Raw genomic sequence first — 26,365 nt, 5'->3', positions numbered from 1 at the left:
ACTCTCCCTCTCTTCCCCCTCTTGCTCTCTTCCCCGTCTCCCATCACCTGGAGCCCCCAGCCTTCTCCATTTCCACGGCTCTGCTGCTTCTGGTGCAGTATTGCCTCAGGAGCTTCCTTCAGGGGCTCGAGCAACATGACAAGAGCTAGTGTAGTTAGGACTGTAGTGGTAACTCCAACGTCTGGGCTGTCTCAGGGACGGTGTTAGAAAATTTTGCTTCTCCCGCCATATGGCCTTTGGTTTTGCTCCCTTCCTCGTTTGCGTCGACAAGCAGATTTTGAAACACTGAAACGTGCTACCGCCAAAAGCCCTGCACTTTACCCCAAGGGGGACCCTCCTGCCCCTTTCCGGTTGAAATCCTCCAGGCGCCCAGACCCATTCCATTTAAATGAGGCCCTCCCACAATGCAACACTAACCCTCGCGGCCTTGGCATCACCCACGCGGCCTTCCTGGCACTTTAGGCGGTGTCCCTCGGGCACCTCAATGTTCACCCAAGGTGGGGACCGCCATGAGGCGTGGGACTGTCCCGAAGGACCTGGTGAGTACCGGAGAAAGGGCACGTGTGCTGCCAATGCTCGCTGCCATATCCCCTCGCAGGCAGGTAGTCCACTCGGTGACAGACACAGCAGGAACATGCAGCCAGTGGGGGGACCAAAGGCAGTGGAGCTGCCCAGCAGCCTCAGCTCCTCAGGAAGGTGGATAAAAGCAGACTCCGTGGGCCATTCTGCTGGAGCTCTGACATCCTTGGCAGTTAGAGCAGGAGGGAAGGAGGACACGAGAGTCCCCCAAGGAAGGAGAAAGCAAAGATGGGAAGAGAGCCAGACAGAGAAGGGTGTGGCAGAGGAAAGTACAGCGGGAGCAAGTCCTACCAGCGGCTTTGACGAAAGACTACCCCGAGTCACTGTGTAGGCTACATGGCCTGCCCATTGGCATGCCACCGAGTCCGAATCCCGGACCTCCCTGGGGCTGTGTTAGTAGCTCTGTAGGCACCGTGGGGTGGCCAGGGACCTTGGCTCTTTGCTAATTTGAGGCCAGTTATGTGTGTGTGTTTCCTCTCTTTTGAGGAGAGTCCGGGCGCGGAGGGGGTGAGGGAGGCAGCCCCTGCATCCTGGATCCTGGTGGGCGGCCCCCTGACACCCTTCGCCACCGTTCGGGTAAATGCGGGAAGGCCATGGGCACAGCGATCTGGCGGTGGTTGGAGCACCAGGTAATGGCTCCAGGGCTTTCCTTCAGGGTCACTAAGAAAGGGCCGGGTGAGGCTTCCGGGGGTCAGGGGGTCACCCTCTTGAGCCGTTGCATTGGAATTCCCCAGTGCCAGCAGCCTGGTCCCCCTGGACGGCCGGGAAAGGCAACACGGGCGGTGTGATAGGAGAGACCTCCGGCTCATGGCCTGGCAGGTGATAGCCGGGAATAGACCAGGTTCCAGATGCGGAGGCCACCCCGGAGGAGGAGGCACACAGGCCGGCTCCCTGGCTGGTGCCTTGGGGGCCGAGGGGCGGGGGTCTGGGCGGGCACACGCTCCGCCCTGTCATTGTCCCTACGCTCCGTGCCCAGCGGCCTGGGCGTGACTCAGGGCTCCGTGTCACAAAGGCCGCATGCTTGGCGTCGCGTCACCGTCGCCCCGTGGCCATCTGGTCCCTAGCTCTTCTGCGCATGCCTTCACCAGCCTCCGGCCTCTTGGAGGCCTCTGCTTCCCGCCTCCAGTTGGGGGCGCCAGAGCTCCACCTGCCGGCCGCGTGCGGGAGCCAGGTGCTGGCTCCTCCAGCTCCTTCCCTCCGCTGCTGGCTCTGCTCCCTCAGCACCAGCACCACATGGAGAGCGCGGTGGGCTCCGGGCAAGGCGGGGCTGCCCTGCCATCCTGGAGCAGCTTGTTCCTGGAGGGGGGCCGTGAGGCGCCGGAGCCCTGCGCCCAGGCAGGCGCCTGGGGTGAGGCGGGGCCGCTGCAGGCCCTAGGTGCCGGGGGGATGGGCGCAGAGGCTGTGCTGGGTGCGGAGGCCCAGCAGGGCAGAGAGCAGGCTGGCCCCGGGGACGAGTTGGTGCTGGTGGTGGAGGATATCATGGCGGTGGTGGAGGTTGTGGCCGTGGAAGACCAGGAGGCGGTGCAAGCACAGCAGGATGAGCAGCTGCAGCAGCTGCAGCAGGGGGAGTCAGGGCTGGGTCCCGAGACAGCCGGCGCCCCGCTTGCCGCGCTGGAGATGGTTCAGTTCGCGCTCAGCTCTGTGGATGCCCAAGCTACCAGGGCCTACTTGCGGCTCAAGCGCAGGATGAATCAGAAGCGGAGTTCTCACCTGGCTGGAAGAAGGGCCATCATCCAGCGCATCCCTGGCTTCTGGGCCCAGGCGGTATCCTTTCTCCTGCTGGGCTTGGGTTTGTCTGCGGTGGAGGACCACTGGGAGGAAGGGACCAGCAGAGGCTCTGCCAGGGGCAGGAGTGCTGGGGGAAAGGGTCCCCGGCCCCTCTCCACCCCCAGTGGGAGTGGGTCCCCCGTCCCTATAAGGCGCAGCACAGGGGCGTGGGCCTTGAAGGTGGGGGGAAGGCAAGGGCTGAGGCTTGTGGAGACCACGTCTGAGCAGAAGCTGCGGGCAAATGCTCTGGGACTGCAGGGAGCACTCCCAACACTCTCCCAGGTGTCATGGAGCACATGTCCACACCCTGCATGTCTGGTGTAGTTCCACCCTTGGCTCGGAGAAGGTCCTCGAAGGAAACGTCCTGCCGGCTGCGTGGGGCATGCCCATTGAGAGGCAGGCCACCCCCTTCCCTGTCCTTCAGAGCCTGTGTTCTTTTCTAAAGATACAGTGCCCACCCACTGCTGCGTCCTCATGCGGCTTCCAGAGTCATTCAGCAGGCCGCCACACTTCCCCGTACATCAGAAACCCAGACACGCTGTATGCGGTGCTGCAAACTGTCTCCTCAGGCCCTACACAGCCAGGCTGCGGCCCCATGCCCAGGCGCCCCCCCCACCCCCCGTTTCCTCCCTCCGTGTCTCTCCCCTCTATGTGCGTCCCACCCTCTCCCTCGCTCCCCTCTGCCCTCCCTCTGTGTCCCTTCCTCCTGAGTGGGTATCTCTGTCTCTGTCTCTCCTTTGCTTTCCCTCCTGTTGCCACCCAACCCCTTTCCCTCCCTCTCTCGCTGAACCTAACGGGCCCTCCCTTTGCCCTGTGGGTGTGCAGCCAGGCTAAGGGAGATGAGTGGCCCCATTGTGGGCGCAGAAGGCCCCTCCAGGACACAGGCCTGCAGGCCAACACATAAGCAAACACAGCCCTGAGAGCGCGACCGACCACATCTGGACACCCAAAGCAGTCACTGCCTGCCTGCCAAACACACAGGCCAGGGTGACGACGGTGGAAGGGAGAACAGGCAGGCCCTTGACCTTGTCCTGCCGGGCGCAGACCCTCTCGGAGGCACTGGAAGCCAAGGCACCTGCTGGTATTGAGCAGCTGTGATGAAAGAGCAGGAGCTGAGTGGCTTGGGAGGGCAGCAGGGCCTGGTGGTTCTACAAGTGCCCTGTTTGGGGCCCTTCCTCTCACCGGGAAGGGCTGGGTTGGTCCTGGCTCTCCTTCCATAGCGCTGAAGGCGAGGCTCCTTGACCCAAGGCAGATCCTGAATCACCCCCAGATATCAGCCGTGACGGGTGCTCAGGACAAAGATGTGCTCAGCTACATGACCGATTTGGAGGTCAGCGCTGGGAGTGGGTGGCGGGAGTAGGACCACTGGGAGTGGAATCTGGGCAGGAGAGGGCCCGGCAGTATTGTTCAGCGGCACATGCAGGGAGCATCTCGGGACCCGTGGAGGACAAGTCCCCTTCCCCTCGTCTTTCTTTTATGTTGCAGGTGGAGGAACTGGGCCGTCCCAAGGACCACAGCACGTTGATGTTTTTCTTTGGGAACAACCCCTACTTCCAGAACAAAGTGATCCTTAAGGAGTATCACCTTAGCATTCCCGGTAGGCGTGGGCTAGAGCTTCGAGGGTGCCGGGGGTGGGCCGGCGGGGGCAGGTGGGCACTCGGGAGGAGCAGGGGGTTTGTAGGGACTCAAGTGGAAGCCAGAGCCGGCACAGGAGGGAGAGAGGCTGAGAGGAGAGCGGGAGAGAGGGCGACAGGGTGTGGGTCCTAGGCAGTGCAGAGCCTCCCCTGAATTTTCCCTTCCTGCAGGATACAGGGCGACTCGGTCCACTCCAGTGCAGTGGTTCTGGGATGAAGAACGTGGAGCTCCCAGCGGAAGACTCGACACCACCAGCCTTACCTTCTTCAAGTGGTTGTGCGACCCCAGCTGCCCAGGGTCTAACAAGATTGCCGAGGTGGGGCCGCTGAGGCCTTCATTAGCATTGGTGATGGCAATGGGGGCAGCCTGGGAAGGGGTCCCGGGCCCCGTGCTCACCTGGGCGGTTTCCCCTACCAGATCATCATCGAGGACCTGTGGCGCAATCCCTTGCGGTACTACCTGAGGCAGGGAGGCAGCCGAAGACACTGAGCAGACAGGAGGACCTGTCGGTGAGTAGCCGGGCCACTGCGTCCTGAAATATGTGTGGGAGGTGCCAGGGCACAGTCGGGTTTGGGACTCAGTTTGGAAACTGAGGCTCAGAGGACCCGGGGCCCCGGATCACCTAGGGAGCGGCTGGAGGGACAGTAGGGACCCTGGCGAGGGAACTCAGGGCACACACCCAGGGCTGGGTGTCCACTGGGGCAAGTTCATCCGGTGAGCCAGGTGTGAGCCAGAAAGTCTCAGGTCGTTCGCGGGAAGCAAGGCTCCTCCACCCCATTTCTCTGAACACTCACCCATGGCCGTCCGCCGGGTCCTCAGTTCTCCTGCTGGCTTTTCAGGTGGGGACAGTCTGCCAAATTTTGGGAGTGGGGCTCCCTTGTCCCGAGACGCTCCGACGTCCCTCCGTGTTACGGACCACCCCGTGGCCTCCCAGAGCCACACGGCCATTCTTGGCAATGGTACTAGGCCATCTGGAGGAGGGTGGTGAAGCCCTAGAGGAGGAGGAAGCGGGATCCCACAAGGACAGGGCCTTCGGTCACCGCCGCCTTAGCGATCCTCGGCATGAGGCAGTGTCACGAACACCTCCCTTGTGCGTCCGTGTGTCGTGTGTTTGTGTGTGTGTGTCGCGGGCACGGCAGCTGTGCAGACGTGGACACCGCAGAGCATCAGAGTTGGACCAACGAGAAGCAGTGGAGGAGGCGTCCAGCGTTGTGAGAGACGGGTGGACGAGTCTACGTGGTGCTCTGCCCGCACAGGACAGACGTGGGGGAACAGATCTTCAGGGCCAGCTCTAGAGAGTGTCCAGCACCCAGATCGCCAGGGATGGCGGGCGCGTCATAAACAAGTTCAGAAGCCCTTTGTGTCTGTGTGTGGATGTGTATGGGGGACCCAGGACACGACCAGTAGGAGATCAGCCCTGGCCTGTGGGATTCCGTGTGTGCGGGGGCTGTAAGGCACGGGGGCAGGGCAGGGCAGGGCTTGGTTGTGGAGAGACCACCACTCTTGCTCGGCAGGTCAGGGAGAAGGACGGGAAAGGGCACACCTCTCTACATGGGAGCCGTGTTCTTCAGGGCAGGGGAAGGGGCGTGCCGAGCGGGGCACTCGTGGCCCGGTGGCTCTGCTACCGCCCCGTTCACCCCGCTTGGAGAGCTTCTCCCTGTACCCTTTCTCCTGGAAGCGTGCCCTGCATTGCTGTGATGCCGTCCCGTGCATGCTTCCTCTAGTCAGGATCTCCGCAAAACCACGTGTCCCTGGAGGACTAAGGAGGCGGTTCCTCAGGGTCCCTCACGGTCCCTCCAAACCCACGTCCTGTCCTCTGCACCACCCACCCACAGGCGTGCGTGCATGCGTGTGTGTATGCCTACCCACCCGTGTGTGCCTCTGGTTGGAGACTGTGTGTGTATTGTGTGTTTCTCATTTTACACAAGCACAGGTGCGTGTACTAGAGTGGTCAAGGGTGCATACCTCTGTGTCTGCCCACTTGTGTGCCTGTGTGAATTTTCTCTCTGTGTGTTTTTTTTTAAAGAACTTATTTATTTATTTAACCGACAGAGAGACAGCGAGAGCGGGAACACAGGCAGGGTGGTGGAGAGGTAGGAGCAGGCTCCCAGAGGACGAGCCTGATGTGGGGCTCGATCCGAGAACTCCGCGAGATCACCCTGAGCCGCAGGCAGACGCTTAATGACTGAGCCACCCAGGCGCCCCTGTCTCTTTGGGTTTTTGTATGCATGGATACCTGTGTGTCTATGTTTGTCTGTGTGTCTCTGTCAGCCAGATGGTTTGGGGAGAATTGTGTATGCTTCAACGCAGAAGTCCGTGTATGTTCATTGGGTGTGTTCCCCATGCCTGTGTGCAAGGCCCACTGTGAGGCCCACTGTGTATGCCTGGAAGAAAATGACCCTGGGTGTTTGTGTGTATTTGTTGTGTATGTGTGTGTTGTGGGACCACGTTTGTGAGCTTGCTATGGCGGTGCCGTGTGTACATGGCTCTGCCACAGACATAGTGTGAGTGCTGTGTGTTTGAGTGTGTGTGTGTGTGTGTTTGTGTGAGGCTCATTGTGTATGCTTCTAAGAAAAAGATCATGGGTGTTTGTGTATGTTTTTTGTTTACGTGTGTACTGTGGGGGCCACGTTTGTGAGTTTGTATGGCAGTGCGCAATGATGATGCCTCTGCCACAGCCCTAGTGTGAGTGCTGTGTGTGTGTGTGTGTGTGTGTGTGTGTGTGCCCCTGTGTGGATGCCTGTAGAAAAAAACCAAGGGTGTTGGTTTGTGTTGTTTATGTGTGTGTTGTGGGGCCACGTTTGTGACTTTGCTGTGGAGGTACCACGTGTGGATACCTCTGCCGGAGACCTAGTGTGAGTGCTGTATGTGCGTAGTGTGTGTGTGTGTGTGTGTGTGTGTGTGTGGGTGTGGGTGTCTGTGTTTGGGGGAAGCCCACTCTGTATGCCTGTAAGAAAAAGTGGATGGGTGTTTGTGTGTGTTTCTTGTGTATGTGTGTGTCGGTACCACGTTTGTGAGTATGTTAGGGCAGTGCCAAGTGTTGATGGCTCTGCTGGAGACCCAGTGTGAGTGCTGTGTTGTGAGTGTGACAGTGTATGTGTGTGTGTGTGTGTGTGTGTGTGTGTGTGTGTGAAGCCATCTCCATGTCGGAGAGACTGACACCATGTCCATGTGTGTGTTGTGCATGCTTCCATGAGTACGCGTGAGTGCTCGTGTCTCCACGTGTTTGTAGCACATGCGTGAGAGGGGTGTGTGTGTGGACACCATGCATGCCTGTGTGTCAAGAGTGTGTGTGTGTGTGTTGCATATTCCAGTGTCTGCATGAGCACACGCATGTCCCAGTGTGGTTGTAGGCCCTGTTTGGTGAAGGAGGGGGACCTCGAGGTTTCTAGCTCTGCTGACTAAGGAGAAAGGGGCCAGTGGCAGAGTGCAGCCATGTCCCTCCTGACACACAGGCGTCGTGGGCATTCCTTGGGTATTAAGGGGTGTGTCTACCCCTGGATGCCACACGCAGAGTGGCCAAGGGAAGCAGGGAGGGGTGGGAGCTGGCAGGCGTATGTCAAGCCACCTCCCATCTGTGCTGCCGGCACGGCCGGTCCCAGCTGTGGGAATCACCGTGAGGTTTCAGCATGTGCTACAGAGGGGCTAAGAACTTGTGCCCCGATTTGCGCTGTCAGCCAAGGGTCCCAAGGAGTAAGTAAGTCCCCACTGGCAGTACGTTTCTGCAGAGGAAAGAGTCCTCAGGGAGCGCTCCGCCTGGCCGAAGGGCTGTCCCGGTGTCCGACGAGCTCCATGTTGGGGCGGTCATCTCTGCCTCCTGTGGACCAGGTGCAGAAGAGGGAAAGGAGAGGAGGTGGACCCTCAAGGCCCATGTTTCCTGCCTCACTGAGGGCCACCTAGCTTGCTGCTCATGAGCCCACAGGGCCTTCCCAAATCAACAAGTCTCACCACCCCTGAGCTCGCTCCCACCACCAGCACGCCCCCAAGGACACACTTCCCCAGGTGACGTTCCCCACTACCTCTGCCACAACTGGGCGTAGGACCTCGCAACGAGGGCCCCAGCTCCATCTTCCTGTTGCCCATCAGTGGTCCCTGCGTGAGCCTTCCAGCGGGCCCTGGGCTGAAATGCTGACAGCTCAGCCTCTTTGGACTCTTGGCCTCACGTCCTTGGGGAACTCTCTTCCTTCCTGCCTGTGGGAGCAGCTAGCTGTAGGTAGAGGAGGGATTCGTTCTTCGGGCTCAGGAAACCCTGCTGGGCCCATGGCCCCATGTCCGGAACAGCACTAGGTGGCACGATTGTGTGGCAGTGTTGGGGATCTGAAGCTTGATACACTCCTCGGAGACATAGAAGGGAGGTGGAGAGCCGCAATGCTGTGGGCCCAGGGAGGTTCCCTTGAGCCCCTGGAAAGGCTGTTCCCTCATACGCGTCTTCCCGGCTCCTTGAAACTTAATCGAGGAACAGCCTGGCAGCTCCCACGGTCCGGTCCCTAGGATTCTTCCCGTCCGCAGGGTGGAAGGGAAGTCCCAGGAAACCTGCTGGTCGCAGGGGGTCGGCCAGCATGCCTCAGGCCCAGATGTCCCCAGGAAGGCCCAGCCCACCGTGCCTGTTTTCCCTGGAACCTTCTGGGCCTCGTTGGGCTTTCAGGAAGGACCTCCCTGCTCTAAAGGGAAGAGGAAAGGCTGGACGGTAGCCCTGAACCACGTGCCCTGTGCCGCCAGAGCACAGGCGCCGTGCTGCCTTGGCCATGTGGAAGTCCCGCCTTCCATGGAATGAGGTGGGGACGATTGGACGCATGCATCAGCTGCCAGGGAGTAAGCCTTACGTTGCCACGCCTTCTCCAGGGCGTGGCTCGTGCGGCACTTTGCCGGCTGCGAGGACTCAGGGGGTGTGGAAGAAGGCCTTACTTTTCGGTCAGACCTGGAGAGACTGGCTTGCATTGGCACCAAACCAACTGCCCCAAGCCTACTGTGCTGGCTCAGAAGCACACTCTGGGTGTCCTCTCACCACGTTTGCGAGCCAGCCCCGGGGCCGTGGTGTCCCGGCCTGATGTTCTGCTCACGGTCTGACCCGACGGGCATGGACGGGGCAAGGCTAGGAAGGGTACGTTCTCCTCTGCAGGCCAGATGAGCCGGGAACCCATTCCCATGGCATTCGCGGTGTTGGCAGAATGCAACGCAAGACGCTCTGTGTCTAGTAGGAAAGGCGTGTGCATTCCTGCTACGTGTGTCCTGGGTGCCGTCCTCAGCTCCTTGCCGCCTGGCCTCCCTAACAGCAGACAGACAGGTGGCTCCAGGCCAGCAGACGGCATCACCTGCCACCCTCTTAACAGGGTTCACCCAGACATCCTCTTCAGGGTCCCCTTTGCTCTATGCTCGTGGCTCCTCTAAGGGTCAGTTTCTCTGTCCTCCAGGGCAAACACACTGCGTGTCTGCTTGCGTGGTTGTTGGGTGAGTGTGCTGCTGTGGGAGCCCGCTTGGGACCTTTTCCAGGGTCACCTGACTGGGTGCCAGTCACAGAGGGGGACAGGGCTTTTATGCCCAGGGAAAAGAGCTGCTCAGAGGGGTGAATGCATCTTCTGTCCTGAAGTCCTTCTCCCCTAGAGACCGTGTGGCCAGCGAGGAGCCAGAGAAAGAGCACCTGAACACAAAGACTTAGAGGAAGACGGAAAGGTGAGGAAGAAGAAAGGACAGGCACACAGATGGAACCAGCACTCTTTGTCACTCTTCTCCTGAGTAGCAAAGGACATGGGCTGGAACAAACTGTGGCCACACTTTCCCCCCCACGCTGGCCTGGCAGACAGCATCGGGGCACCTGTGTCCTGGAATTGGCCTAGATTCTCCGGGGCATGGGCTGACGCTTTCCACACACACTGGTCCAGGGCTCTCGGGGTGTGTACCGTGTCCTGAGCCCTAGAGGAGTCTATCCGTGTAGGCGAGGGACAGCCTGGCATTGCCTGGCTTCAAATACCAGGCGGAGGACCCCCGGGACGAAGCGGCGGGAGGGGTGAAGGTGGAGGTGTGTCCCGGTGGGACGGGAGCGGGGGCGCCGCAACTGGCAACCTGAGTGGTGCCTGCAGCGCGAAGGGCGGGGCCCTGCGTGGCCACGCCCACCAGCCGTTACCTGATGGGACGGGGGGTTCTCCCTCGTCCTGGGCCACCCCAGGACTCAGTCCCACCAAGGCCGCACACGTGATACAGCGTCATCCTGGGGCGCCACAGCATGCCCGCTATCCCTTGTGCGCATGCGTTCAGCGGCCCACGGCCTCTGGGAGGACGCTGCCTCCCGCAGACGACTAGGGGCAGCGGAGCTCCACCTGCCCGACCGTTTGCGGGAGCCACGTGCTCTCACCTCCAGCTCCTCTCCGCTGCTGGCTGTGCTCGCTCACGACCAGGACCACATGGAGAGCGCGGCGGGCTCCGGGGAAGGCGGGGCTGCCCCGCCGTCCTGCACCACCTTGGTCCTGGAGGGGGGCCGTGAGGCGTCGGGGCCCCGCGCCCAGGCAGGCGCCTGGGGGGAGGCAGGGCCGCTGCAGGCCTTAGGTGCCGCCGGGATGGGCGCAGAGGCTGTGGTGGGTGCTGAGGCCGAGCAGGGCAGAGAGCAGGCCGGCCCCGGGGACGAGTTGGTGCTGGTGGTGGATATCATGGTAGCGCTGGACGCTGGTGTAGAGGAGGTTGAAGGGGAGCACACTGTAGAGGAATCAGAGGAGGAGGAGGACAAGGAGGCTGAGCAGGAAGCCAAAGTTGCGGTGGAGTCTCAGGACACAGTCAAGTCTGAGGAAGAGGAGAAAGCTGAAGTGGTGGCACGGCCTGAAGAGGCTGAGGAAGGGGAGGCTGTTGAGGATGAGAAGGAGGACACTGAGGAGGGGGCTGTTGCGGAAGAGTCTGAGATATACCTCCAAGAGGTTACGGAGGTGGGGGAGGAAGCTGATGAGGGAAATGAGAAGTCCACGGAGAAAGAGCATGAGGAGGCGGAGAAGGCTGAGGAGGATTCTGTGGACGGAGCATCTGAGGCCAAGGAGGAGGAGGCTAAGAAGGAGGAGGACGCAGATGGTGAAGAGCAGGTGGCAGAGGAAGAGGAGGCCGAGGAGTGGGAGCAGCCTGAGGAAGGGGAGAAGGCTGAAGAGGCTGAGGAGGTGGCTGTGCAAGAGGAGGCCAGGGAGGAGGGCCAGAAGGAGGAAGAGGCGCAGGAGAAGCAGGAAGGGGAAGAACAGCCAGAGGCACGGCGGGGTCCATCACTGTCCCTGCTCGAGGCTCTAGGGGCCCTGCAGTCTGAGCTGGAGCCCGTGAATAAGCAAGCCAGCAGGTCCTACTCTCGGCTCAAGCTCAAGTCATGTCAGAGGCGGCAGCGTCACCTGGAACACCGAAGCGCCATTATCCGGGGCATCCCTGGCTTCTGGGCCAAGGCTGTATCCTTCATGCTGTCACTGAGGGATTCCGATGTGTCTGGGCCAGTGCATGAGGAACGAGAGGGAGGGGGCTGTTGACTACCAACATGCATCATGGGGGGGAACCCCCCTCACGCCCCGCAGCATTGCAGAGGACACGCTCATGCCGTGGGGATCAAGACAGCCTGGAAATCCTGGTTCCGGTTGGGCGTGGGGGCCGCAGGGTGCTCTCGGTGTCGCACTAGGCACTGAAACTCCGCTGGGCATCTAGGAGCACTGGTTCGGGTCAGAGTCAGGAATAGCAACAGGGTCTCTTCACCCAAAACACATTCACACCAAGCACGGGTTCCCCTGGGTAGAATGCTGCAGGCAAGGGGTGGTGAGAGCCCACCCGGTCAGCCTGAGGCAGGAATGTGTGCTGTCCGGGAACGCGCTAGTTCTGCCTAGCCATCAGCACAGGAGGATGAGCTGTGGAGGGGGTGTGGGGCGGGAGGGGTGTCTCTCAGGATGCCAGCTGCCTGTGTCCGTGCTGAGATATGTAGCACCACGGGGCGCCGTGGTCCTTGAGGCAGCCGGGGCGGAGGCAGTGGGACCCCGCGGCGGAGAGGGGAGACAGTGCCCGGTTGCTGTCCAGACTCGCTCTGTTGCTGTAGCTCTTTCATCTCCAGCCCTCGGAGCTCCTTGACCGAAAGCAGTTTGTGAACCACCCGCAGATGTCAGCCATGATCAGTGAGCAAGATGAAGGCATACTTGGCTACCTGACGGATTTGAAGGTCTGGCCCGGGAGACTGAGGCCGGGGTGGGGGACAGGAGAGGAGAGGGTGGCCAAAGTGAGTCCTCCCCCAAGTCAGGAGGGTCAAGGGCTGCTGGACAGAGCTTTCACCCCTCTGCCCCACTTTCCCGCCGGGCAGGTGGAGGAACTGCGGTTTCCCCGTGAGTGCCGCCAGATCCTGCTCTTCTTTCGCAAGAACTCCTACTTCCGGAATGAAGTGGTTGTGAAGGAGTATGTCGTCAGCGCTGCTGGTAAGAGGCCGCTGTCTGGATGGGCGGTGGCAGGTGGAGGAGGGCGGGTTGCCTTCCCCGACTCATTACCCAGCACCCTCTCACACACTCGTCTTCCTGCAGGGTACGGGCCATCTCATTCCCCTCCCATCCAGTGGCACCAGGATTTCGAACGAGAGGCCCACAGCCGCAGGCACCACAACAGCAGCCTTAACTTCTTCAACTGGTTCTCTGACCACAGCTTTGCCGGGGCTAGCAGGATAGCTGAGGTGGGGCCCTGTGACACACAGCGTAAATGACCTTGCTGGCTTCTCCAGCTGCTTGGGTTGGACACCTGAGCCCCGCCCCCGTTTGTCCTGCCAGATCATCATGGACGACCTGTGGCCCAATCCCCTGCAGTATTATGTGAGCCAGAAGGCAGCAGGAGAGGGAACTGAGAGGACGACAGGTGAGGAGCCCAGGGCGTGGGCGCCGACACGTGTGCTGTCGGGATCCCTGGGCCCTGGGCTACACAAAGGGAGACACTGAGGTTCACAGGAACACTCCGAGACAGCGACCCCGGGACAAAGCACGTCACCCTGACATGGAACGTGGGGAGGTGCAGTGCCAAACGGGTTGTGCCTGGGGAAGCTTGAGGCAGGCGAGGCCACGCAGCGTCATGGAGCAGAGCCGGAGAAGCAAAGCCGGCTCAGCGGCCGCACTTGCGGCAACTGTCATTCTGTGGCCCGTGAACCGCAGCCTCAGGTCTGTGAGCAGCGCATTACAAGGGTGACCAGAGGCACCCTTGGCCCAAATGTCTGGGTGTCCTGGTGCAAAGCCGCACCCCGCCTTCCCGTCCCTTCTCTGTGTTGATCACCACAGTTGTCCCCTTAAATTCCGGAGGCATCTCCTTTGCCAAGCCCACTGGCCCGCGGGCAGTCATGAAGGAGCACGCTCGTTAATACGTGGCTGGAGGAAACATAAAGCGATCACAGTCGGGGGCAGGGGCTTGGCCAGGGGAGAATGAACGCCATTCCCGACAAGAACCTTGAAACCCTCAAGCAACCTTAAGTATGGCCCAGTGAAGATACCCACTGCTGTCCTCCTGTGTCCGTGTGCACGTGTGTCCCCGCGTGCGTGCTTGTGCGTGTGTGTGTGTGTGTGTGTGCGCCATCTCGTCTAGGGAGCTTCATGATGTTGAAATGAGGATGAGGACCATCGCACTTGACGGAAAGCAGTCCGGAAACTTCAGAAGGAGCCAAAGGGTCAACCCGCTTCCTCTCTGCAGGAAATAACTGAAGACAGGTGCCGGGGTGAAACACGGCCTGTTGAGGCCCCGGGAGCCCTGGAGAAATATCGAAATGTAAATAAACAACGTCAAGTGTGTTTCCGTGTGTGTGTGTGTGTGTGTGTGTGTGTGTCTGTGTGTCTGTGTGCTCTGGCACACGCACTCTTCCTCCTGGAAGGGGCTCCAGGGGACTGACTGAACACAGCGGCTGCATGTCGGTGTTTTCCTTCTGCGCCTGGGCTTCCCCAGTCTGTGGATCGGCCTGTCCTGTAGGCTTGCCCACAGGGCTAGGACACGCATGGTCTGGGACTGCATCCCAGGGGGCAGAGGTACCGTTCCCCCAGGCCCAATGGGGCTGGGCAGGGAGAAGATCTGATCGAAAGGCCAGCCAACCGGGGCTCATCTCTTCCCTGGGGAAATGAGGGAGTTCAAGGAAAGGGAATAACGAGCCAGGGACAAACACGTCCAGTAGCCAGGTTAGGTGGACGCCGATGGTGGCCTCCAGGGATGCTCCCTGGTGGATGGCCTCAGACACACCCACCGCACATTCCATGGGGGGAGGACTCAAGGTCCATGACTCTGTCGAACCCAGTGCCACTGCTCTCCCCAGGTCTAGGAACGCACACAGCCTCCTGCTGACACAGTCAGGCTCTGAGGACCAGCAACCACGTTAAGGAGTGAGGGCCAGGCTGTATGGAGGAACTGTGGGAGAGGGGACAGAGGGAGCTGGGAGGGTAGGAAACATGACCCTCTCGTTCCGGCACAAGGGCCCAGGAGAAAGGAGAAATTGCAGGGGGACACACACACACGCACGCGCACACACAGTGGTGCACAGACACTGCGTCCTCACACACACACTCAAACAGCCGCACCCACAAGCTGACACACACACTCACTCAGGTGCACCCTCAGTCACCCACCCCCACACACACTCCACTCCCTCACATGTCCTGGCACACACAAGCTCACACAGCCACGCTCTGTGGGCATCTCTAGTGCCCTGACTCCCTAGGGCCCTCGTTTGGGCTCCCCCAGACGACAAAGAGGCGGAGGCGTGCGGGAGGGGTGGTATGGTTCCTCAGGACTGGCAAGGCCCAGTCCATGCAGCAGTGTGCTGTCTATCCCATGACCACTGTGGTGCTGAGATTCCTGTTTCCACATGGGCTTAAGGCGTTTGCCCAAGGCCCTCTCTCCGCTGAAGACCCCACAAGGTAAGCACCACCAAGAGGCACGAATCACTGGTCCCTGTCACAAGCTGAGGCAGTTAGTCTCCAGGTGTCAGCCCACAAGACCCTTCCACACGTGAACAATAACCCCATAGGTAGACAGGGGCAGGATCAAAGCCGTGATTGCAACACCTTATCAGGGATTGCACAGGGCCCCACACTCCAGGTTGGAAAGAGCTTATCCAACTCCCTAAACTTTTGTTTTGTACATTACCATGGCTTCCAAGATCCTGAAACTTTATTTTATTTAAACTTATTTATTTATTTATTTAAACTTATTTATTTATTTATTTATTTATTTATTTATTTATTTATTCATCTGACAGAGAGAGAGAGAGAGAGAGAGCACAAGCAGGGAAACAGCCAAGGGAGAGGGAGAGGCAGGCTTCCCGTCGAGCAGGGAGCCCGAAGCGGGGCTCGATCCCAGGAGCCTGGCTGCAGGACCTGAGCCGAAGGCAGACGCTTAAGCGTCTAGCCACCCAGGCGCCCCAAACCCCCTAAACTTGAACAGGAACGCAGCAACCCTTTGGGGGAGCTCTGTACACTTGCTGAATAAACTTTGCCCTGCTGCCCACCACTCCTCTTCTGGACTACATCTCCTTTCCACGACGCGGCATGACCGAGAACCCAGGCACTGAGGGACCCACAGTCCTGGATCCCATACTGCTGTCTCATCGGAGAGGACCACATCAGGAGTTCACTAGCGTTCTGGTTCCGTGGCTCTGAACCACTTGTGTGTCCCTGGCCCTTCTGGATCTTCGTGTTCTTGTCTGTGTAAAGCGTCCCTCTTTGCCCGTGTTAGTCTGTCTTCCCGAACATGCCTTGGCGTGTCTTGGCCTGGCTGTGCCTGTGCCGTCAGGTCTCCCATCTCGCATCCGTGCTGAGCCCAGATAGGCAGAGCTGTGCCTCTAGGAGTGCTTTGGGCTTTGCGAGTCTCTGCTTGGCTACAGCTGCCGGGCCGTTGGCCTGCCAATGGGTTGGCGTAAGGGTTCCTGTCTCTGAGTCTGTCCACCTGGGAATTGGACCCCGTTTCATCCATTTCGGGGTCAGAATCCTCTCCTCCTCCGACGGGGGTGCGTTAGGAATCTCTGGTGAGTCCCGAGTAGTCCTTCACTTCCTGTACCGTAGGGTGGCGCAGTGACGCCTCCTTGGAAACAGAGGAAGGGCCAAGCTCCTCCTGCCGGGCAGCGAGGGGCTCACCAAAGGGTCCTCAGCCGCCCCGCTTAGGGCCGAAGGTCACTCATCGTTCTCCCTTTTCCCGCTTTCAACTACTTTGTGGCCTCAGTCTCTTGCACAGTGCATAGATGTGGGCAGGTTTTCAAAGGCAGAACGTCCTGCTGCCCTCCCCATCTTGCTGTGTTGCCGCGTAGCCTGCTCCTGAGCAGGATCGACTGACGTCCGCCACTGTGGTACTTGGTTTCTGTGTAGCCCATGCCCCTTTCCATCCTCAATTCCTGCGTTACGTCCTCCTTTGCTGTCCGCTTCGTGTGTCTGGGAGACAGGCGGACATCTCTGGCACCACTGGATCGAGCTCCGCTAGGCCTCCGAGACCTTGTGCGTGAGCGAAGTACCCAAGGCACCGTCAGGGACATGCGGGGACCTCCAAGAGGTCCTTCCTGCCCCTTCGTTCTGAAATTCCTCTGCAAACCTTGGCTGATCCCAACGCTAGGGACGCAGCCAATATTGCCACCTGCCGGCCCGGGGCACCTTGGGTCGGTAGAACTCCTGCGCCGGGCGGAACTCAGTGTTGACACCCTTGAGCCCTCCCCGACCCCGTTCACCCCGTCACCACTGCTCTACCCTGGGGTTGCTTGCCCGCCTCTGGCTCTGTTAGCTTCCTACACATGGGTGCTCCCACCCATAGGCTTCCTCCTGGGAAGGGGCTGGCTTCCTCCACGGTAGACAGTGCTTTACCGATTCTACGCTGAACGCCCCTTCTTGGGGGCCCTCCCCACTCACAGTTGCAGGGAACACCCCAGCCTGGGGGAACCCAGGTTTGCCCATACGTGGACTTGGTTGACGTAGTGGGCGAGGGGCCTGCTCCCGGCTGGGTGTCGTGACTCCACTTCACGTTCCCACAGCTTCCAAGACCCAGCTCTGTGCATGCTGAGCCGACGATCCTACACGTGCCCCTGCTTGGATGCACTTGTCCTCCAGGCCACACAGGCCACGTAGCGTGGTTCCACAGGCAAATCCTGCTCTCCTGTTTCCTCTGCGAGTACTTTACGGGGATGCCTTGTATCTCAGGCTAGCCCTTGGACTTAAGGGTCTAGTGACCGGCTTCCTTTCAGCGGGTAGGACTCTGCTTATCTTAGAGCCACACACCCCCACCGCCACCCCACGGCCCTCTCCCTACCACCCTAGGCTCATCCTCTCACTCCTTCTCCTGATGCCTGGTACATATTTTCTCGGGCGTCCTTGGCGACCATAACCTTTACGTTACACTCTTTTTCCCTGAACGTGTTGAAGGTTATCACCCACTGCCTTCTGGCCACCGTCCATCCTAAGGGGAAGCTGGCTCTTCCTCTCACTGAGGAACCCCGGGGTGTGATGGGTCAGTCCCGCCTCTGTGGGCTGCCGAGAGGCCTGTCCTTGCCTTTGCACCAAAGACAAGAGCCCATTGGCCTGGGCATCCCTTCGGATCCTTCCTTCCACTAGGACTGCATTGGGCTCCTTGGATGTGCAGAGTCAGCATTGTCCGCAAAGTGGCAAAGCTTTATCACCTTAGGTCCTCATGCACTGGCTGCCTCTTCCTCTCTCCCACCTCTTCCTGGCATTCCCAATTTGTGCCTGCTGGTGGTCAGCATGAGCTGACCCCTCTCCCTCCCTCTCCCTCTCTCCCTTCCTCTCTCCTGCAGAGTCTCTCCCTCCTCTCTCCCTCTCCCTTTCCCTCTCTTCTCCTCTCCATCCCTCCTCTCCCTCTCCCTCCTCTCTCCCTCACCCTTCTGTGTCCCTCTCCCTCCTCTCTCCCTCCTCTCTCTTCTTCCCCCTCCCTCCTCCTCTACTTCTCCCCTCCTTTCCCTCTCTTCACCCTCTCCCTCTCCTCCCCCTCTCCCTTCTGTGTCCCTCTCCCTCCTCTCTCCCTCCTCTCTCTTCCTTCCCCTCCCTCCCTTTTCCTCCCTCCTCAGTCCTACTCTCCCTCTCTTCCCCCTCTTGCTCTCTTCCCCGTCTCCCATCACCTGGAGCCCCCAGCCTTCTCCATTTCCACGGCTCTGCTGCTTCTGGTGCAGTATTGCCTCAGGAGCTTCCTTCAGGGGCTCGAGCAACATGACAAGAGCTAGTGTAGTTAGGACTGTAGTGGTAACTCCAACGTCTGGGCTGTCTCAGGGACGGTGTTAGAAAATTTTGCTTCTCCCGCCATATGGCCTTTGGTTTTGCTCCCTTCCTCGTTTGCGTCGACAAGCAGATTTTGAAACACTGAAACGTGCTACCGCCAAAAGCCCTGCACTTTACCCCAAGGGGGACCCTCCTGCCCCTTTCCGGTTGAAATCCTCCAGGCGCCCAGACCCATTCCTTTTAAATGAGGCCCTCCCACAATGCAACACTAACCCTCGCGGCCTTGGCATCACCCACGCGGCCTTCCTGGCACTTTAGGCGGTGTCCCTCGGGCACCTCAATGTTCACCCAAGGTGGGGACCGCCATGAGGCGTGGGACTGTCCCGAAGGACCTGGTGAGTACCGGAGAAAGGGCACGTGTGCTGCCAATGCTCGCTGCCATATCCCCTCGCAGGCAGGTGGTCCACTCGGTGACAGACACAGCAGGAACATGCAGCCAGTGGGGGGACCAAAGGCAGTGGAGCTGCCCAGCAGCCTCAGCTCCTCAGGAAGGTGGATAAAAGCAGACTCCGTGGGCCATTCTGCTGGAGCTCTGACATCCTTGGCAGTTAGAGCAGGAGGGAAGGAGGACACGAGAGTCACCCAAGGAAGGAGAAAGCAAAGATGGGAAGAGAGCCAGACAGAGAAGGGTGTGGCAGAGGAAAGTACAGCGGGAGCAAGTCCTACCAGCGGCTTTGACGAAAGACTACCCCGAGTCACTGTGTAGGCTACATGGCCTGCCCATTGGCATGCCACCGAGTCCGAATCCCGGACCTCCCTGGGGCTGTGTTAGTAGCTCTGTAGGCACCGTGGGGTGGCCAGGGACCTTGGCTCTTTGCTAATTTGAGGCCAGTTATGTGTGTGTGTTTCCTCTCTTTTGAGGAGAGTCCGGGCGCGGAGGGGGTGAGGGAGGCAGCCCCTGCATCCTGGATCCTGGTGGGCGGCCCCCTGACACCCTTCGCCACCGTTCGGGTAAATGCGGGAAGGCCATGGGCACAGCGATCTGGCGGTGGTTGGAGCACCAGGTAATGGCTCCAGGGCTTTCCTTCAGGGTCACTAAGAAAGGGCCGGGTGAGGCTTCCGGGGGTCAGGGGGTCACCCTCTTGAGCCGTTGCATTGGAATTCCCCAGTGCCAGCAGCCTGGTCCCCCTGGACGGCCGGGAAAGGCAACACGGGCTGTGTGATAGGAGGGACCTCCGGCTCATGGCCTGGCAGGTGATAGCCGGGAATAGACCAGGTTCCAGATGCGGAGGCCACCCCGGAGGAGGAGGCACACAGGCCGGCTCAGTGGCTGGTGCCTTGGGGGCCGAGGGGCGGGGGTCTGGGCGGGCACACGCTCCGCCCTGTCATTGTCCCTACGCTCCGTGCCCAGCGGCCTGGGCGTGACTCAGGGCTCCGTGTCACAAAGGCCGCATGCGTGGCGTCGCGTCACCGTCGCCCCTTGGCCATCTGGTCCTTAGCTCTTCTGCGCATGCCTTCACCAGCCTCTGGCCTCTTGAAGGCCTCTGCTTCCCGCCTCCAGTTGGGGGCGCCAGAGCTCCACCTGCCGGCCGCGTGCGGGAGCCAGGTGCTCGCTCCTCCAGCTCCTTCCCACCACTGCTGGCTCTGCTCCTTCAGGATCAGCACCACATGGAGAGCGCGGCTGGCTCCGGGCAAGGCGGGGCTGCCCTGCCATCCTGGAGCAGCTTGTTCCTGGAGGGGGGCCGTGAGGCGCCGGAGCCCTGCGCCCAGGCAGGCGCCTGGGGTGAGGCGGGGCCGCTGCAGGCCCTAGGTGCCGGGGGGATGGGCGCAGAGGCTGTGCTGGGTGCGGAGGCCCAGCAGGGCAGAGAGCAGGCTGGCCCCGGGGACGAGTTGGTGCTGGTGGTGGAGGATATCATGGCGGTGGTGGAGGTCGTGGCCGTGGAAGACCAGGAGGCGGTGCAAGCACAGCAGGACGAGCAGCTGCAGCAGCTGCAGCAGGGGGAGTCAGGGCCGGGTCCCGAACCAGCCGGCGCCCCGCTTGCTGCGCTGGAGATGGTTCAGTTCGCGCTCAGCTCTGTGGATGCCCAAGCTACCAGGGCCTACTTGCGGCTCAAGCGCAGGATGAATCAGAAGCGGAGTTCTCACCTGGCTGGAAGAAGGGCCATCATCCAGCGCATCCCCGGCTTCTGGGCCCAGGCCGTATCCTTTCTCCTGCTGGGCTTGGGTTTGTCTGCGGTGGAGGACCACTGGGAGGAAGGGACCAGCAGAGGCTCTGCCAGGGGCAGGAGCGCTGGGGGAAAGGGTCTCCGGCCCCTCTCCACCCCCAGTGGGAGTGGGTCCCCCGTCCCTATAAGGCGCAGCACAGGGGCGTGGGCCTTGAAGGTGGGGGGAAGGCAAGGGCTGAGGCTTGTGGAGACCACGTCTGAGCAGAAGCTGCGGGCAAATGCTCTGGGACTGCAGGGAGCACTCCCAACACTCTCCCAGGTGTCATGGAGCACATGTCCACACCCTGCATGTCTAGTGTAGTTCCACCCTTGGCTCGGAGCAAGTCCTGGAAGGAAACGTCCTGCCGGCTGCGTGGGGCATGCCCATTGAGAGGCAGGCCACCCCCTTCCCTGTCCTTCAGAGCCTGTGTTCTTTTCTAAAGATACAGTGCCCACCCACTGCTGCGTCCTCATGCGGCTTCCAGAGTCATTCAGCAGGCCGCCACACTTCCCCGTACATCAGAAACCCAGACACGCTGTATGCGGTGCTGCAAACTGTCTCCTCAGGCCCTACACAGCCAGGCTGCGGCCCCATGCCCAGGCGCCCCCCCACCCCCCGTTTCCTCCCTCCGTGTCTCTCCCCTCTATGTGCGTCCCACCCTCTGCCTCGCTCCCCTCTGCCCTCCCTCTGTGTCCCTTCCTCCTGAGTGGGTATCTCTGTCTCTGTCTCTCCTTTGCTTTCCCTCCTGTTGCCACCCAACCCCTTTCCCTCCCTCTCTCGCTGAACCTAACGGGCCCTCCCTTTGCCCTGTGGGTGTGCAGCCAGGCTAAGGGAGATGAGTGGCCCCATTGTGGGCGCAGAAGGCCCCTCCAGGACACAGGCCTGCAGGCCAACACATAAGCAAACACAGCCCTGAGAGCGCGACCGACCACATCTGGACACCCAAAGCAGTCACTGCCTGCCTGCCAAACACACAGGCCAGGGTGACGATGGTGGAAGGGAGAACAGGCAGGCCCTTGACCTTGTCCTGCCGGGCGCAGACCCTCTCGGAGGCACTGGAAGCCAAGGCACCTGCTGGTATTGAGCAGCTGTGATGAAAGAGCAGGAGCTGAGTGGCTTGGGAGGGCAGCAGGGCCTGGTGGTTCTACAAGTGCCCTGTTTGGGGCCCTTCCTCTCACCGGGAAGGGCTGGGTTGGTCCTGGCTCTCCTTCCATAGCGCTGAAAGCGAGGCTCCTTGACCCAAGGCAGATCCTGAATCACCCCCAGATATCAGCCGTGACGGGTGCCCAGGACAAAGATGTGCTCAGCTACATGACCGATTTGGAGGTCAGCGCTGGGAGTGGGTGGCGGGAGTAGGACCACTGGGAGTGGAATCTGGGCAGGAGAGGGCCCGGCAGTATTGTTCAGCGGCACATGCAGGGAGCATCTCGGGACCCGTGGAGGACAAGTCCCCTTCCCCTCGTCTTTCTTTTATGTTGCAGGTGGAGGAACTGGGCCGTCCCAAGGACCACAGCACGTTGATGTTTTTCTTTGGGAACAACCCCTACTTCCAGAACAAAGTGATCCTTAAGGAGTATCACCTTAGCATTCCCGGTAGGCGTGGGCTAGAGCTTCGAGGGTGCCGGGGGTGGGCCGGCGGGGGCAGGTGGGCACTCGGGAGGAGCAGGGGGTGTGTAGGGACTCAAGTGGAAGCCAGAGCCGGCACAGGAGGGAGAGAGGCTGAGAGGAGAGCGGGAGAGAGGGCGACAGGGTGTGGGTCCTAAGCAGTGCAGAGCCTCCCCTGAATTTTCCCTTCCTGCAGGATACAGGGCGACTCGGTCCACTCCAGTGCAGTGGTTCTGGGATGAAGAACGTGGAGCTCCCAGCCGAAGACTCGACACCACCAGCCTTACCTTCTTCAAGTGGTTGTGCGACCCCAGCTGCCCAGGGTCTAACAAGATTGCCGAGGTGGGGCCGCTGAGGCCTTCATTAGCATTGGTGATGGCAATGGGGGCAGCCTGGGAAGGGGTCCCGGGCCCCGTGCTCACCTGGGCGGTTTCCCCTACCAGATCATCATCGAGGACCTGTGGCGCAATCCCTTGCGGTACTACCTGAGGCAGGGAGGCAGCCGAAGACACTGAGCAGACAGAAGGACCTGTCGGTGAGTAGCCTGGCCACTGCGTCCTGAAATATGTGTGGGAGGTGCCAGGGCACAGTCGGGTTTGGGACTCAGTTTGGAAACTGAGGCTCAGAGGACCCGGGGCCCCGGATCACCCAGGGAGCGGCTGGAGGGACAGTAGGGACCCTGGCCAGGGAACTCAGGGCACACACCCAGGGCAGGGTGTCCACTGGGGCAAGTTCATCCGGTGAGCCAGGTGTGAGCCAGAAAGTCTCAGGTCGTTCGGGGGAAGCGAGGCTCCTCCACCCCATTTCTCTGAACACTCACCCATGGCCGTCCGCCGGGTCCTCAGTTCTCCTGCTGGCTTTTCAGGTGGGGACAGTCTGCCAAATTTTGGGAGTGGGGCTCCCTTGTCCCGAGACGCTCCGACGTCCCTCCGTGTTACGGACCACCCCGTGGCCTCCCACAGCCACACGGCCATTCTTGGCAATGGTACTAGGCCATCTGGAGGAGGGTGGTGAAGCCCTAGAGGAGGAGGAAGCGGGATCCCACAAGGACAGGGCCCTCGGTCACCGCCGCCTTAGCGATCCTCGGCATGAGGCAGTGTCACGAACACCTCCCTTGTGCGTCCGTGTGTCGTGTGTTTGTGTTTGTGTGTCGCGGGCACGGCAGCTGTGCGGACGTGGACACCGCAGAGCATCAGAGTTGGACCAACGAGAAGCAGTGGAGGAGGCGTCCAGCGTTGTGAGAGACGGGTGGACGAGTCTACGTGGTGCTCTGCCCGCACAGGACAGACGTGGGGGAACAGATCTTCAGGGCCAGCTCTAGAGAGTGTCCAGCACCCAGATCGCCAGGGATGGCGGGCGCGTCATAAACAAGTTCAGAAGCCCTATGTGTCTGTGTGTGGATGTGTATGGGGGACCCAGCACACGGCCAGTAGGAGATCAGCCCTGGCCTGTGGGATTCCGTGTGTGCGGGGGCTGTAAGGCACGGGGGCAGGGCAGGGCAGGGCTTGGTTGTGGAGAGACCACCACTCTTGCTCGGCAGGTCAGGGAGAAGGACGGGAAAGGGCACACCTCTCTACATGGGAGCCGTGTTCTTCAGGGCAGGGGAAGGGGCGTGCCGAGCGGGGCACTCGTGGCCCGGTGGCTCTGCTACCGCCCCGTTCACCCCGCTTGGAGAGCTTCTCCCTGTACCCTTTCTCCTGGAAGCGTGCCCTGCATTGCTGTGATGCCGTCCCGTGCATGCTTCCTCTAGTCAGGATCACCGCAAAACCACGTGTCCCTGGAGGACTTAGGAGGCGGTTCCTCAGGGTCCCTCACGGTCCCTCCAAACCCACGTCCTGTCCTCTGCACCACCCACCCACAGGCGTGCGTGCATGCGTGTGTGTATGCCTACCCACCCGTGTGTGCCTCTGGTTGGAGACTGTGTGTGTATTGTGTGTTTCTCATTTTACACAAGCACAGGTGCGTGTACTAGAGTGGTCAAGGGTGCATACCTCTGTGTCTGCCCACTTGTGTGCCTGTGTGAATTTTCTCTCTGTGTGTTTTTTTTTAAAGAACTTATTTATTTATTTAACCGACAGAGACAGCGAGAGCGGGAACACAGGCAGGGTGGTGGAGAGGTAGGAGCAGGCTCCCAGAGGTCGAGCCTGATGTGCGGCTCGATCCGAGAACTCCGCGAGATCACCCTGAGCCGCAGGCAGACGCTTAATGACTGAGCCACCCAGGCGCCCCTGTCTCTTTGGGTTTTTGTATGCATGGATACCTGTGTGTCTATGTTTGTCTGTGTGTCTCTGTCAGCCAGATGGTTTGGGGAGAATTGTGTATGCTTCAACGCAGAAGTCCGTGTATGTTCATTGGGTGTGTTCCCCATGCCTGTGTGCAAGGCCCACTGTGAGGCCCACTGTGTATGCCTGGAAGAAAATGACCCTGGGTGTTTGTGTGTATTTGTTGTGTATGTGTGTGTTGTGGGACCACGTTTGTGAGCTTGCTATGGAGGTGCCGTGTGTACATGGCTCTGCCACAGACCTAGTGTGAGTGCTGTGTGTTTGAGTGTGTGTGTGTGTGTTTGTGTGAGGCTCATTGTGTATGCTTCTAAGAAAAAGATCATGGGTGTTTGTGTATGTTTTTTGTTTACGTGTGTACTGTGGGGGCCACGTTTGTGACTTTGTATGGCAGTGCGCGATGATGATGCCTCTGCCACAGCCCTAGTGTGAGTGCTGTGTGTGTGTGTGTGTGTGTGTGTGTGTGTGTGAAGCCATCTCCATGTCGGAGAGACTGACTCCATGTCCATGTGTGTGTTGTGCATGCTTCCATGAGTACGCGTGAGTGCTCGTGTCTCCACGTGTTTGTAGCACATGTGTGAGAGGGGTGTGTGTGTGGACACCATGCATGCCTGTGTGTCAAGAGTGTGTGTGTGTGTGTTGCATATTCCAGTGTCTGCATGAGCACACGTATGTCCCAGTGTGGTTGTAGGCCCTGTTTGGTGAAGGAGGGGGACCTCGAGGTTTCTAGCTCTGCTGACTAAGGAGAAAGGGGCCAGTGGCAGAGTGCAGCCATGTCCCTCCTGACACACAGGCGTCGTGGGCATTCCTTGGGTATTAAGGGGTGTGTCTACCCCTGGATGCCACACGCAGAGTGGCCAAGGGAAGCAGGGAGGGGTGGGAGCTGGCAGGCGTATGTCAAGCCACCTCCCATCTGTGCTGCCGGCACGACCGGTCCCAGCTGTGGGAAACACCATGAGGTTTCAGCATGTGCTACAGAGGGGCTAAGAACTTGTGCCCCGATTTGCGCTGTCGGCCAAGGGTCCTAAAGAAAAGTCAGTCCCCACTGGCAGTACGTTTCTGCAGAGGAAAGAGTCCTCAGGGAGCGCTCCTCCTGGCCGAAGGGCTGTCCCGGTGTCCGATGAGCTCCATGTTGGGGCGGTCATCTCTGCCTCCTGTGGACCAGGTGCAGAAGAGGGAAAGGAGAGGAGGTGGACCCTCAAGGCCCATGTTTCCTGCCTCACTGAGGGCCACCTAGCTTGCTGCTCATGAGCCCACAGGGCCTTCCCAAATCAACAAGTCTCACCACCCCTGAGCTCGCTCCCACCACCAGCACGCCCCCAAGGACACACTTCCCCAGGTGACGTTCCCCACTACCTCTGCCACAACTGGGCGTAGGACCTCGCAACGAGGGCCCCAGCTCCATCTTCCTGTTGCCCATCAGTGGTCCCTGCGTGAGCCTTCCAGCGGGCCCTGGGCTGAAATGCTGACAGCTCAGCCTCTTTGGACTCTTGGCCTCACGTCCTTGGGGAACTCTCTTCCTTCCTGCCTGTGGGAGCAGCTAGCTGTAGGTAGAGGAGGGATTCGTTCTTCGGGCTCAGGAAACCCTGCTGGGCCCATGGCCCCATGTCCGGAACAGCACTAGGTGGCACGACTGTGTGGCAGTGTTGGGGATCTGAAGCTTGATACACTCCTCGGAGACATAGAAGGGAGGTGGAGAGCCGCAATGCTGTGGGCCCAGGGAGGTTCCCTTGAGCCCCTGGAAAGGCTGTTCCCTCATACGCGTCTTCCCGGCTCCTTGAAACTTAATCGAGGAACAGCCTGGCAGCTCCCACGGTCCAGTCCCTAGGATTCTTCCCGGCCGCAGGGTGGAAGGGAAGTCCCAGGAAACCTGCTGGTCGCAGGGGGTCGGCCAGCATGCCTCAGGCCCAGATGTCCCCAGGAAGGGCCAGCCCACCGTGCCTGTTTTCCCTGGAACCTTCTGGGCCTCGTTGGGCTTTCAGGAAGGACCTCCCTGCTCTAAAGGGGAGAGGAAAGGCTGGACGGTAGCCCTGAACCACGTGCCCTGTGCCGCCAGAGCACAGGCGCCGTGCTGCCTTGGCCATGTGGAAGTCCCGCCTTCCATGGAATGAGGTGGGGACGATTGGACGCATGCATCAG

This window comes from Ursus arctos, chromosome Y (assembly GCF_023065955.2).
Source record: "Ursus arctos isolate Adak ecotype North America chromosome Y, UrsArc2.0, whole genome shotgun sequence".
Lineage (NCBI taxonomy): Eukaryota > Metazoa > Chordata > Mammalia > Carnivora > Ursidae > Ursus > Ursus arctos.
The sequence above is the reverse complement of the archived record's forward strand: the minus strand, read 5'-3'. Positions refer to the sequence as shown.